This window comes from Aotus nancymaae, unplaced genomic scaffold (genome assembly GCF_030222135.1).
Source record: "Aotus nancymaae isolate 86718 unplaced genomic scaffold, 86718_ANA_hifiasm-v0.15.2.pri h1tg000004l, whole genome shotgun sequence".
Classification (NCBI taxonomy): domain Eukaryota; kingdom Metazoa; phylum Chordata; class Mammalia; order Primates; family Aotidae; genus Aotus; species Aotus nancymaae.
In genome coordinates this window covers 27,053,499-27,068,192 of record NW_026988415.1, presented here as the reverse complement: position 1 = coordinate 27,068,192, position 14,694 = coordinate 27,053,499, and positions in this window count along the sequence as shown.

Sequence of the window (14,694 nt, the reverse complement as noted above, 5' to 3'; positions counted from 1 at the left end):
TCAACTCAAGATGGATTACAGACTTAAATGTAAAACCCAAAACTATAAAAACGCAGAAGACAACCTAGGCAATACCATCCTGGACATAGAAATGGGTAAAAATTTCATGAGAAAGACACAAAAAGCAATTGCTTTTTGAAAGACAACAAAAGCAAAAATTGACAAATGGGATGTAATTAAATTTAAGAGCACAACAAAAGAAACTATCAACAGAATAAACAGACAACCTATAGAATGGGAGAAAATATTTGCAAACTATGCATTCAACAAAGATCTAATATCCAGCATCTTTAAGGAACTTAAATTTACAAGAGAAAAAAAAAACATTTTCATTAAAAAGTGGACAAAAAACATGAACAGGCACTTTTCAAAAGAAGACATACGTGCAGCATACAAGGATATGAAAAAAAAGCTCAATATCATGGAGCATTAGAAAAATGTGATTAAAAACCACATTGAGATATCTCACACCAATCAGAATGGCTATTTTTAAAAAGCCAAAAAATAACAGATGCTAGTGAGGTTCTGGAGAAAAGGGAACACTTATAGACTGATGGTGGGAGTGTAAATTAGTTCAACCATTGTGAAAAGCAGTATGGTGAATCTTCAAAGAGTTAAAAACAGAACTACTATTTGACCCAACCATCCCATTACTGGCTACATGCCCAGAGAAATATAAAGCATTCCTCCATAAAGACACATACATGTGAATGTTCATTGTGGCACTATTTACAATAGCAAAGACATGGAATCAACCTAAATGCCCATTAATGACAGATTGGATAAAATATATGTGGTACATATACATCATGAAATATGATGCAGCTATAAAAAAGAATAAGAGCATGTCTTTGGTAGGAACATGAATGGAGCCAGAGACTACTATCCTTTGCAAACTATTGCAGAAACAGAAAACAAAATACTGCATGTTCTCACCTATAGGTATAAGCTGAATTATGTGAACTTATAAACACAAAGAAGGAACAACAGACACTAGGGTCTACTTCAGAGTGGAGAGTGGGAGAAAGGAGAGGAGCAGAAAAAGTATAGGTTACTAAGTTAATATCTGGGTGATGAAATAATCTGCACGACAAACCCCATGACACAAATTTACCTATGTAACAAACCTACACATATACCCCAAACTTAAAACAAAAGTAAAAAAATTAAAATATAAAGTTTATGTAAAAGTTAATTTTAAAACTTACAGATATATACATGGAAAAATTAATATCCTTATTCCTATGTTTGATAGACTATCATAAAATTAGAGATAGACACATTGTCTATGTCTCAATAAAGTGGATCTATGATAAAAAAAGAAAAATTATTTATTTTGCCTTTATTTTTGAAAGGTAGTTTGATTAATATAAAGTTCCTGGTCAATGGTGTTTTTTTTTTCCATCAGAAGTTTGAATATGTCATTTTGCTCCTTTCTTACCTCACTTATTTTTTATTAGAGATGATCTGTTAAATCTCATTGGATTTCACTTGTCATGAATCATTTTCCTCTTGCTACTTTCATTAATTTCTCTTTGTCTTTGTCTTTCACCATTTTGATTATGTTCCATCTGGCTGTGTATCTCTCTTTGTATTGATTCTACTTTCATTCATTGAATTTCTTCAATGTGGAGATGAATTTTTTTTGCAAATTTGTAAAGTTTTCAGCCATTATTCCATTATCTCTGTCATTTTTAAGATATGTTTCTATTTACTGATTTTTCTTTTTTTAAAACAAAATTTCTTGCTTCACATGCCTATTTAATTTTATTCTGGACATTATAGATATTACTTTGTTGTATTCTAGCTATACATGTCTCGCTATAAAGAGTGAAGATATTTGTGAATCACTTGTATCCTTTGAATCTCTTTTTAAAGCTTTCCTGGTGTAGATCTAGATTAGTCTTTACTAGTGCTGATTTAGTTTCTCTTCTATGTTGTGACCTTCATGATGTTCTATTGTATTTCTTGGGTGTTCATTGATGTCTCTCAACTCTAATTGCTGCTAAATCAAACGTATCTCATTCTTGTGTGAGCTCTGGTTGTTCAGCTTACTGTTTTCCTCTGGCTGGTGTCCTCCCCTGGTTTTTGTTCTTTGTATGGCCTAGTGAAGTCTCGTCCTATGAACCTGCAGCTCATCATTTGCCCAATGCTGCAAGAGAACTCCAATGCAGATTTTTAGGGTGTTTCCAAACTGATATTCTCCCCAAAATTGTTGGATGTGTCAGTCCCCCTGAATTTGGATCTCATTCTCCTGATCTCAGGCAAGACTTTATAGAGCTGGACATTTTATAGATTTCGTTAATAGAATTTCATTAGTTCATCACTAGTATCAAATATTTTGAAGGTAAAATCAGGCATTTTCCTTATTCAGTGCACATTTGAAAATCTGCTGATCTCTGTATGCCTTAGAGTCTACCTGTCAGGCACCAACATCTTAGATCACTGGGGAGTGATTGTTGCTCTATAGCTTTACTTCTGGTTTTCCGAGCCAAGGTTTATATATCTCCACTCTGCTACTGTGCCCCAAGATTTTTTGGTGGGCCATATACCTTAGTGAAACCTGGCATATTGCAGGATCTCATATTTGCTTTAATGTCCCAAACTTTGATGTCATTTAGTCAGTAAGGGCCTTATTCACCTTTGAAGTGTCTCTTAGCTCTCCTATCCTGTCACCAGCCTTTTGGCATACTGTCACTATGTACTTAAGGGAAGTTCTATGGGAAAGTATCAACAAGACAATGCAGACTTGCTTTGTGACTAGGGCTTTGTTGGATGTAATCCAAAATTCTAGTCCACATGTGGCGAATAAAAGTTAGTTTACATATTGGTCTGGATTATCCTTTCACCAGTCTATGAGAAGTTTGCTGTTCTTCCTGCTTTGCTCAAGAGAGAAAGCAGGTATGTGTGTGTGTGTGTTTCTTTTTTTTTTTCCTAAGAAGGGCTCATAGCTTTATATAATGCAGATTATTTGGGGTTCTTTGCATCCTCATCTCCTTGATATTCAAAATATACTTATTGTAGCTTATACAACTTGTTCTTTATTCAGGGTGAGGAAGATATTCTCTTGTGATTTTCTAAATCATAACAAAAAGTATAAGCATTCCATTAAATATTTCATTTTTTACTTTATGTATTTTTCCTCCTCCCCCACCCACCATGATTTAAACTCTGAAAAGAAATGTACTCCTATGACTTTCTGCTTTTCTATGAAAAGAAAATTTTCAATGTGGTATTTTATACATGTAAATCACCTCACCTCAGAGGCATCATTTTAGGGAAAGAATGAAAGATCTTCAGCAACTTGGTGAATTAAAAATAACTCTTACCCAAAGTGTAATATTGCTATTAAAATTGGAATAAGAAGCAAAAAGTTATTAGTGCCAAGAATAAATACCCAAAGTCTGATATTTATCATTGTTTTCCTTTAATTTCTGAACTGACAAATGATAATTGCTCAGGCAATTAAAATAATTAGGGAAATTTGGAGGCACAAAAGGAGAACACTTTTAGAAGTGCAATTTAAATGCATAAGGGAAGATTCATGTATGGTTGCTGAACCTTATTCTAGAGCAGACTGATTACCAGGTCTGTTTTAGTGGGCTGACGATTGATACATCACATGCCATATGAGTTCTGTCTGGGAATGAGGCTTACTGGAAGCATAGTTACCTCAGAATGTAATTCTAGTTTTTTTTTTTTTTTTTTTAATTTAGGTTCTTGGATATATGTGCAGATCATGCAGGATTGTTGCATAGGTACACACAATTCTAGTTTTTAAAGAGGCTTTTGAAGATCTTGGGATTTATATATCACCAAATACCTTGGTGATAAAGGATGGTTTTCAGAACCCACATTTGTTCAATATCTTATGAATTTTTAATGTGTTTTTGGAATATGTTATTTTGTGCAGTGTTTAAATGAGGAAAAGAAAAATATGAGTAAAATCCTTGTATGGTCTTAAAATTTTATCATGCTTATCCACTTTGTGAGCTGCAGGAGGCAATCTGAGGGAGGCTGTAGAAATAATTAAAAGATTGACAGTGGCTTTATGAGAGAAACGAGAGTTTCTGTGAGAAATAGAATGTTCCTGGGTAAGATAGGTTAACCTTAATGTAGAGAGAGTTCACATTAAAATAAATCAAAGGGGCATCAACAGTGAGAGCTACTTCTGTGTTTGTGTGCACAACTAACACTTAAGCTATTCCATATTCTGGTGGGATAGTGACAGCTGAGGTTGGTGTCAGAAATTGATGATACCAATTTCTAAGAAGAGACTATCTCAGAAGTAAATAGATGGTATTTTATTAAAATTTTGTAAAATGTGTACTATTAGGCATGACTTACTCGTTTCAGTTATACTTCCCATTAAGTTATTCATTCAAAATATTACGGTCAACTACTGATAGCTGAATGCAACAAAGCAAGTTATTTATCTCAGGCAACACTCCTTGACTTAATTAATTTAAAGGTATATTCCTTTTAAATTAAAATTGGCCTTTATCACATAAAAATTTAATCTCCTCCACAGAAACTCATTTATCATATTAAGCTTGTGTCATGCAGGACATGAAATACTTTTGTGCACAATTCCTATTTATCTATTGTCCATATACAGGTGAAGTTAAATGGATTCAACTCATAGCAAAACCTAGAAGATAATGAAGTTTGAAAGGAGAGTATTCATGAAATTTAGACAAGAGAGGGTTTCACTAAAAATTATGCTAGCTGATACTAGTATCAGCAACAATCATTTGGGAGAGATGCTTGAATGTGATAAGCTGGGATGCTTATTTCAAAAGTAAATTATTATGCCATTCTTTTTTCTATTACTTAAACATGATGAATGACACGAAATAAATGAGTTTGATTTGAAAAATAACTCTCTTAAATGATATTAGCAAAGTGTTTAGAATAACAACACCAGTCAGTCACCAGTATTTATTGAATACTCACTTTATGTTGATTATGTTATTAAATACAAACATTTGAGTGCCTCGTTTGTGCAGATTACACTGTAAGCTACAGGGGACATTTATCCAGGCATTATAGAATAAATGGAATGTCTGTGAATAAACAGAAGGCATAGTCTCTACCTATCAAGTAAATGCAAATGAATATACCATTAAGACTATGTGTGTGTACACAAAAAGTGAAGGAGTGATATGAGTAGGGTAAGCCTAACTTGAGAAGGTACCAAATTGGTTGACATACAAGTTAAAACTCTTACAGCCTCAGGAGATATGTTCCATAAATAAAACTGTTTTAAAGTTCTACCTGAATGTTATTTCTATTCAACAAGCAATTCACTTGCCTTAACCAACTCAAAGTAGAAATAACCTTTCAGATGCATGAATACATTTTCAGCATAGTTTCTCAAAAAAATTTTACAAGTTCTTTGTGTTGTGATTTTTTTTACTTCATTATAATAAGTGAATAAAAAACCGAAAGCTTGTTTGAGTCAAAAGCTAGACTAGTCTGCTAATGATTACGCCAAGTAAAGACAGAAGTCTAAAATACATCAGTGTCATTTTACTGCTTACTTTCAACCAAGAGACTCAAACAAGTGTTGTTGAACTCTGAACACATAAATGTTTAAAACCATTCCATGGGATATATGCCCGCAACAATTCTTCCAAACTATTCCTCTTAGTCTTCTTGCAGATAAAGGTCTTTGCATATTTTAAAATCTTGGCTATAATTTCATTGCTTTGGAATAAGGGATATAGAAATGCTGAGTTAGAATATAGTGAAAAGAAGCTATAGTTTGTGATATTGGGAGGAATAAAACAACTTTTCAGATGTCTTTGACAGCAAGAGTCCCTCTAACCAGGTACGTACATGTTCCAAATGTGGATTTAGATAAACTTTGTTTTTATACTAACTTTGTTATGAAATATACTTAGTTTATCTCATATGATTTTCTAATATTTGTTAAAGGTGGACGTGGTATCATTTTTTGGAAGTAAGGAATAACATGTAGAAAGTCCAAATATTTCTCATATACAATTCAATTTCAAAAACAACACTAATTTAAATCACCCTTTGAGACTTATCAGAAGACTTTTCTATGAAAACAGTTAGCTTAGCTCCTTGGGGGTTAACTCTGAATGTGGTTTTAAAATGTAAACCTACTCATGTGATTTAAATATGTTTTTATTACTTTAAAAGCCCAAGTATCCTTTTTAAAAAGGAACAACCTGCAAGCTAAATGAGTAAATAATAAATATGAGTATTTCAGGGGGCAAAGTACTTAACATATTTTCTAATTGTTTTTTCCTTCTGTGATTTCTATTTCACACAGAAGCTGTGATAGTAATAGTTATTCATTTTTCATGGCATTCAAAAAGTTCTAGTAAGGAGGTCTTCAATTTTTAGTGAGACTTTAAATAAACTGTGATGGCATTCTGAAATATATCTAGGTTGGGATTTCCTTCCAAGCTATTTTTTGAACAGAAACCTTTTCAAGAAAGCTTTCCCAGGATCTACTATGAAGTCTCTCACCAAGTGCCTCAATGAATAATCCATTCACAGCCTGCCCTACAATAAACCATTTAGAGTGGTTTAAATGATTGTGCTACAATATCCAATATGAAGGTTTAAAAAGTGGCAATAGTGTATCTGTCCTTCTAAGGTAAATTAAGTAGTGTGACAGAATCTAAGATACAAGAATGCTATATGGAGGTTGCTGTTTTGCCTTTGGTGAAGCTGTTAGTCACTGAATTTTACAAAAAGAGAGGAAGAACTGAGCCTCAGTTGGAAATAATTACACTCAGGTATTAAGCATAGTCAGTGTTAAACCTGAGAGGTAAGAAAGCTACAATGAGATTGAGTGGATATATGCTTGTAGTAATTTACTCTTGGATTAATGTAGACAGAACTTACAGGTATACACACACACACACACATACACACACACACAGTGTATCCATTATTATATATATATATATATATTCCTCATCTACTCAGTTGCCACGTACACAACAGCATTTTGAGATTTTAACAACCATTGTAAAAGGGGAAATTAATTTGTCTGCCTGATGCAAAATTATCAGGATGATTAAATGATTGATATATCCTCTGCCAGGTAACAAACTGTTTATGGCATATAAGTTTAGGATTTTGAAAGTATTTTATTACTAATAATTGTGAGAAAATAGGGTTGACAGTTAACCACCCTCTTCTTCTAATAACTCATCTATTTTGGTTTTGCATATTCTTTGACATGTTCTTCTCTTAATGGTCTGATTTTTCCTTTATATGTTCTTTAAGAAAACCTTTTCATATATTTCATGACATTTTTGTTCCTCACTCCTCAATTCGTAACTCTCCTGTATATCTATTCCATCCAATTACTGAAATTTAATAGTTTTATTTCATGTTTACTTAAAGGTTTATTTATATGTCTATATATTACATATATATCTATATGTTCTATATATTACCCTTATATTTATTCCTGGAGATTTCTTCATATTTACTTTTGTAATTTTCTTTATTATACTTTAATTTCTTGGGTACATGTGTAGATCTTATAGGATTGTTATATAGGTATACACATGCCTTGGTGGTTTGCTGCCTCCATCCCCCCATAACCTAAATTAGGTATTTCTCCCAATGTTACCCTTCCCCAATCTCCCCACCCCCACTATCCCTCCCCTAGCCCCTCAACAGACCCCAGTATATGATGTTCCCCTCCCTGTGTCCATGTGTTCTCATTGTTCAACACACACCTATGACTGAGAACATGTGGTGTTTGGTTTTCTGTTCTTATGTCAGTTTGCTGAGAATGATGGTTTCCAGATTCATCCATATCCCTGCAAAGGATATGAACTCATCCTTTTTGATGGCTGCATAGTATTCCATGGTGTATATGTGCCACATTTTCTTTATCCAGTCTATCCTTGATGGGCATTTGGGTTGGTTCCAAGTCTTTGCTATTATAAATGAAGATATATGTGCATGTGTCTTTATAATAGAATGATTTATAATCCTTTGGGTATATACCCAGTAAAGGGATTGCTGGGTCAAATGGAATTTCTATTTCTAGATCCTTGAGTAATCGCCACACTGTCTTCCACAATGGTTGAACTAATTTACACACCCACCAACAGTGTAAAAATGTTCCTATTTCTCCACATCCTCTCCAGCATCTGTTGTCTCCAGATTTTTTAATGATTGTCATTCTAACCGGTATGATACCGTATCTCAATGTGGTTTTGATTTGCATATCTCTAATGACCAGTGTTGATGACCATTTTTTCATGTTTGTTGGCTGCATAAATGTCTTCTTTTGAAAAGCATCTGTTCATATCCTTGGCCTACTTTTTGATGGGGTTGTTTGTTTTTTTCTTTTAAATTCGTTTTAGTTCTTTGTAGATTTGGGGTACTAACCCTTTGTCAGATGGGTAGCTTGCCAAAATTTTTTCCCATTCTGTTGGTTGCCAGTTCACTCTAATGATATTTTCTTTTGCTGTGCAGAAGAAGCTCTTAAGTTTAATTAGATCCTGTTTGTCTATTTTGGCTTTTGTTGCCAATGCTTTTGGTGTTTTAGTCATGAAGTTCTTGCTTATGCCTATGTCCTGAATGGTATTTCCTAGGTTTTCTTCTAGAGTTTTTATGGTATTGGGTCTTATGTTTAAATCTTTAATCCATCTGGACTTAATTTTTTTATTAGATATAAGGAAGGGGTCCAGTTTCAGCTTTCTGGACATGGCTAGCCTGTTTTCCCAACACTGTTTATTAAACAGGGAGTCCTTTCCCCATTCCTTGTTTTTGTCAGGGTTGTCAAAGATCAGATGGTTGTAGATGTGTGATGTTACTTCCAAGGTCTCTGTTCTGTTCCATTGGTCTATATCTCTGTTTTGGTAACAGTACCATGCTGTTTTGATTACTGTAGCCTTGTAGTATAGTTTGAAGTCAGGCAGTGTGATGCCTCCAGCTTTTTTTCTTTTTTTTTTTTTTATTGCTTAGGATTGTCTTGGCTATGCAGGCTCTTTTTTGGTTTCATATGAAGTTTAAGGTGGTTTTCTCCAGTTCTGTGAAGAAGATCAATGGTAGCTTGTAGGGGATAGCATTGAATCCATAAATTACTTTGGGCAGTATGGCCATTTTCACGATATTGATTCTTCCTAACCATGAGCATGGAATGTTTTTCCATCTGTTTGTGTCCTCTCTTATTTCCTTGAGCAGTGATTTGTAGTTCTCCTTGAAGAGATCCTTCACATCCTTTGTTAGTTGTATTCCTAGGTATTTTATTCTCTTTGTAGCAATTGTAAATGGGCATTTACTCATGATTTGGTTTTCTGTTTGTCTGTTATTGGTATATAGGAATGCTTGTGATTTTTGCACATTGATTTTGTATCCTGAGACTTTGCTGAAGTTGCTTATCATCTTAAGGAGGTTTTGGGCTAAGATGATGGGGTCTTCTAAATATACAATCATATCATCTGCAAATAGAGACAATTTAACTTCCTCTTTTCCTCATTGAATACCCTTTATTTATTTTACTTGCCTGATTGCTCTGGCTAAAACTTGCAGTACTATATTAAATAGGAATGGTGAGAGATGGCACCCTTGTCTAGTGCCAGTTTTCTAAGGGAATGCTTCCAGTTTTTGCCCGTTCAGTATGATATTGGCTGTGGGATTTGAGATATGTTCCATCCATACCTAGTTTATTGAGAGTTTTTAGCATAAAGGGCTGTTTAATTTTGTTGAAGGCCTTCTCTGCATATACTGAGATAATCATGTGGTTTTTGTCTTTGTGTAATGTATTATGTTTATGGATTTTCTTATGTTGAACCAGCCTTGCATCCCCGGGATGAAGCCTACTTGATCATGATGAATAAGCTTTCTGATATGCTGTTGCATTCAGTTTGCCAGTATTTTATTGAAGATTTTTCATCGATGTTCATCATGCTCTCCATTTGCTTGGTAAATCTTTTTTTATCCCTTTATTTTGAGTCTGTGTGTGTCTTTGCACATGAGATGGGTCTCCTGAATACAGCACAGCATAGAGTCTTGACATTTTATCTAATTTGCCAGTCTGTGTCTTTTGATTGGAGTATTTAGCCCATTTACATTTAAAGTTAATATTGTTACATGTGAATTTGATCCTGCCATTTTGATGTTAGTTGGTTGTTTTGCCTGTTAGTTGACGCAGTTTCTTCATTGTTTTGATGGTCTTTACTACTTGGTACGTTTTTGCAGTGTAGAGTTCAAATGCTATGTACAAAGTCAAACACATCATTACTTCCCTCTCCACTTCTTCAAACACGTATTCTTATGCTCTTATTTTCTGTTATGATTTCACCATCTGCCCAGTCAGCATACATTAAAAATTTAGCCCTCTTTATTATTATTTTTTCATCTTTTCTCCCTTCCTCAAGCAGTTATTCACAAAGTCTAACCTATTTTTCCCTTAATAAAATTTTGTCCATTTCCTCATCCATGTTCCAATTATTCCAGTTTTGGTTCTCAGTTTTTTGCATCTTTTCAGTTCCCAGCACTGGCTATATATCTGCTTTTAAAAATATCTTAAAATTCCCTCAAGGACCCACTCAAATACATCTCCTCAGTACACCTTAGTAGAAGGCTATTTTCTCTTTGCTCCTGTTTTCTTGGAGGTACACATGTTATGACATCTAACTAGCTCCAATATATGCTCATCTACATTTGTTGTCTTTCCTGAGAGATTTTAAATTTTAAGATTGTATGGGCCATACCATATATTTTCCCCCATTGGGCCTACCTCTCTGCTTGTGTGGAATAGAAATTGTATAAATATTTGCCTAGATAAACTGAACTTAGAAAATTTTGAGTAGTAAAGAATTTCATTGCTTTGAGCAAATTGGCCCTTTTTTCTATGGAGGAAACTATATCAGAAATTGTTTGGGGAATATATGTTTTTTATGGTAGGATGAAATGTAATAGTTTTGTGTCTTGTTTACAGGTTTACTCAGATTTTATTTGTCTCTATTGTTTTACTTACTTGAATGAACTCATCAAATAATAGTTATTGTTTTAATCAATTGCATAAAACTGTAGATCCTTTCAGATGATTATTACCATAAGGAATTATGAAATAACTGAAGTTTCACAAAGGTAACAAGGTACTGGAGTTAAGACTGTTGTGAAAATTCTGAAATTTCCAAAGTGCAGGCTTTTGCAAAATTCTCTTGGCAAAGTACATCACTGTGGGTAGCAGTCTTTCAAAAGAAATCATTGTAGTTAGTACTTTCAAAGTAGTCTGATAGCCTCTGAATGCCTTCCCAATGAGTGGGGTAACGTATGACTGGACTGCCAATAATTTTGCCTTTTATATGACCTCACCCAGTTTTTATGAGATGAAAATCCCATGGTACTGATCATTATTCATGCATTACAATTGTTCATTCTCTTTCTTTATATGACAATTTCCCCTGCCGTTTTCACTATTCAGAGGAGATGCAATCCTGGAAAAAATTTAAAAACTGAGATTTCCTAATTCATGCAGGACTTAATACCTAGGTGATGGGTGGCTAGGTGCAGCAAACCACCATGGCACACATTTACCGATGTAAACAATCCTGCACATGCTATACATGTATTCCAGAACTTATAATTTAATTTAGTTTAATTTTTAAAAAACACTGAGATTTCCAAAGGGCCGCGCATCCAAATTTTATATTGTCGGAATTATCTATCCAAAATGAAACAGTGGAATACTTCAGATGAATGTACTTAATGCTATTCACTTTTTAAAACAGCATGAATAACACAGCCAATTTGACTTTAAATGCGTCTTGTTATAGATGATTTGGCCATTAACCTTGGCAATGTCAATCTGTTCTCACCATCATGTTCTGTAAAGTTAGTATTCCTGATAATAGAGATGTACTTTTTAAGGATTAATGCACTAGTACATTCTGAAAGCACAATAAGAGGGAGGGAGGGAGGGAGAGAGAGAGAGAGGGAGGGAGGAAGGAGTGGTGGGAGTAGAGGAAGAAAGAACTAAACAAGACAGAAAATGAATAAGAGGAACAAATTAAAGAATTGTACATATAATGATAAGTATAAGAAAAATATGAAAGAATGACACAAACAAGTAGACGTACGGTAATAAAAATACCTAAAATCCATGAGGGCACAGATTACTGACTGGAATAGTAAGCTTATAGTACCCCAGAAGACCGAAATCTCTTACATTGGTATAGTCATATAATACAGGACATATATTCAGTTCCGATAGAGCGTACTAAAACAGTCTATTGAAGGAGCTGTGGGTTAGATGACTTTCTTCTCTGGCCACAATTGATTGAACCAGGAGCATACATCTGTTCCAGAGATAGCCATTCATATTCTCCATGCCAGGAATTTGGAATTGGGACATTGCAATTCTAGTTAATTTATTTTGTGACTAACAGTAATGGACACTGAGAAGATCTAGATTTAGGAAATGAGGTTGTCATTTTGGATCAACTATACATAGATAACATGAGAAAATCGGTTTTCAGAGAGAGAATACTAAAGTAGCCTCACAGAGAGAATTGGAGACAAGTGCTTATATAGTTCCAGAGACAGGAAAGTAATATTTAGAGCTCCTATAGGCTCTCTAGTTCCTGATTCTACTCCATTATGTAAGCCAACTACATTTCTTGCCTTTGGTTTCTATAGCCTTGCAAAAAGAGGAACATTGTCATTTTTATATTTTAGGTAGAGCAAGTGGAAATGGTCTCAGAATCTGCATTATTAAGTTTCCCTGGTGATTGTGATTCTGTTTATAGACAACAATTTAGGAAACTTTGTTCCAAAGAAAGAGAAGAGTTGACTTAAAGAAATCAAGATCAGTCAATAAAGTTTTGGAGCAAGGCTGGCTGGAAACAGGGGAAAAGTCCATAATCATGAATAAGGCAATAACGAGGATAGGGCAGGAAAGTAGTGTGTATAAAAGCAAGATACTGAAGTGTCTATAGCTTACTATGATGTGTGTGTGAGGGGGCAGGGAGGTAATCAGGCTAGACTAAGCCTACAGGGTTAGGGCAGACAAATGCTGGTACTATGCACCTCTGCTGTCTCCCTGTCCAGATGTATTGCTAAAACACTCTTTGTTCTATGAAATAAATTCACATAAATGCACCTAGAAATCCAAACATTATTCTTGATTTTATTTTTTCTCTTCAGGTATCAAACCTATATGATACCCAAGTTCTGTAACCACTACCTTCAAAATATATCCAGAATATGTCTCCTTTTCTTCATTTCCACTACTACAAAACTATAACATTATTTCTGATCTGAACAACTCCAACAGCCTTCTCATTTGTCTCCTTGCTGTCATTCTGTATTCTCACCAATTTTCCTTATCGAATACGGAAAAAATTTTTAAAACTAGAAGTATTATACCTGTTCTCTGCTTAAAACAATTCATTATTTCCAAATTCTCTTCAGAAAAAAACTTCACTCTCTGCATCATGAACATAAGCTTGTCCAAGATACCTCTAGCTTCATTTCTTGCAATTTTGTGTCTGAAATTTGGAGGTTTGATAATATTTAACTGCTTGCAATTTCTCACTTGTACCATATTTCTTACTTTCATGTATTTTAGTACATATTCATGAATAACACCATGTAACCAATACAAGTGAAGAAAGAGAACCTTAAGAATAGCCCCCTAATATCCTACCTGATCCTTTAAAGTAACTATCTCCTTCTCTTCACACTTAGCCACCATGACTAAAAATATTTTTTTACTATTATTAAACTTTATTTGAACATATATATTTTGTGTGTTGTTTCATTGGCTCTACATTATGTCTGTGAGAATTATCTACGTGTTTGCTTGTATTAGTAATTCATAAATTATCACTAGTATCACATTGCATAAATTTTTACTATTTGTGGGTATTTTGGTAGATTCTGGTTTGATATCATTACAAATTAAACTGTTAAAAGCACTCTTATATATGTCTTATAATGTATATGTGCACTAATTTCTGTCGGGTAAATACCTAATGGTGAATCCTATTTTTTATGACTCAACCCAATTTAGATATCATTTTCTCTATGAAGGCTGATATATTCCCAATTCAAATTAGGACAATTGATACTCTTCTGTGTGGCCATAGAAGCCTGCAGTTCTCTCTAAGAGAGCACTTAGTAACCTGTTATGTAATTTGTTGGCATGCATGTTTTCACCAATATAGTGTAAGATCCTGTCTTACATAAAGGCGAGGACTGGGTCTTGCTAATCCTTGGATCTTTGGTACATAGCAGAGTTGCACATGGACAATCGATGTGTGTTTACTTAAGTGTAAATATTAATGCAATAATATAGGTAAAAGACCTACACTGATGGACTGATGAGTAATGGTGACCTGGAATTTATTTTTAATTTTTGTAGGTACATAGGAATGTATTAATTTAATAAATACATTAGTAAAATTTACAAGCACATACTGCTAGGTGATGTTGTGGATGCCAAGTAATAAATAAGAAGATTTCTGCAGTTAAGTACTCTAAAGTTTCACTCAGGAGAATAAATCGATGTGTTCGCTCAGGAGATAAATATAGTCAACTTTGTAGTAAAGTGGCTATTAGTACAATTCAATTTCAGGGAGTGGGGAGATTACTGAAGTTGAAGAATACTGGAAGATGAGCCAAGATGGTTGTTGAAAGAGGTTGTCTCTTAGTTTAGGAAGGCATGGTGAATAAAAG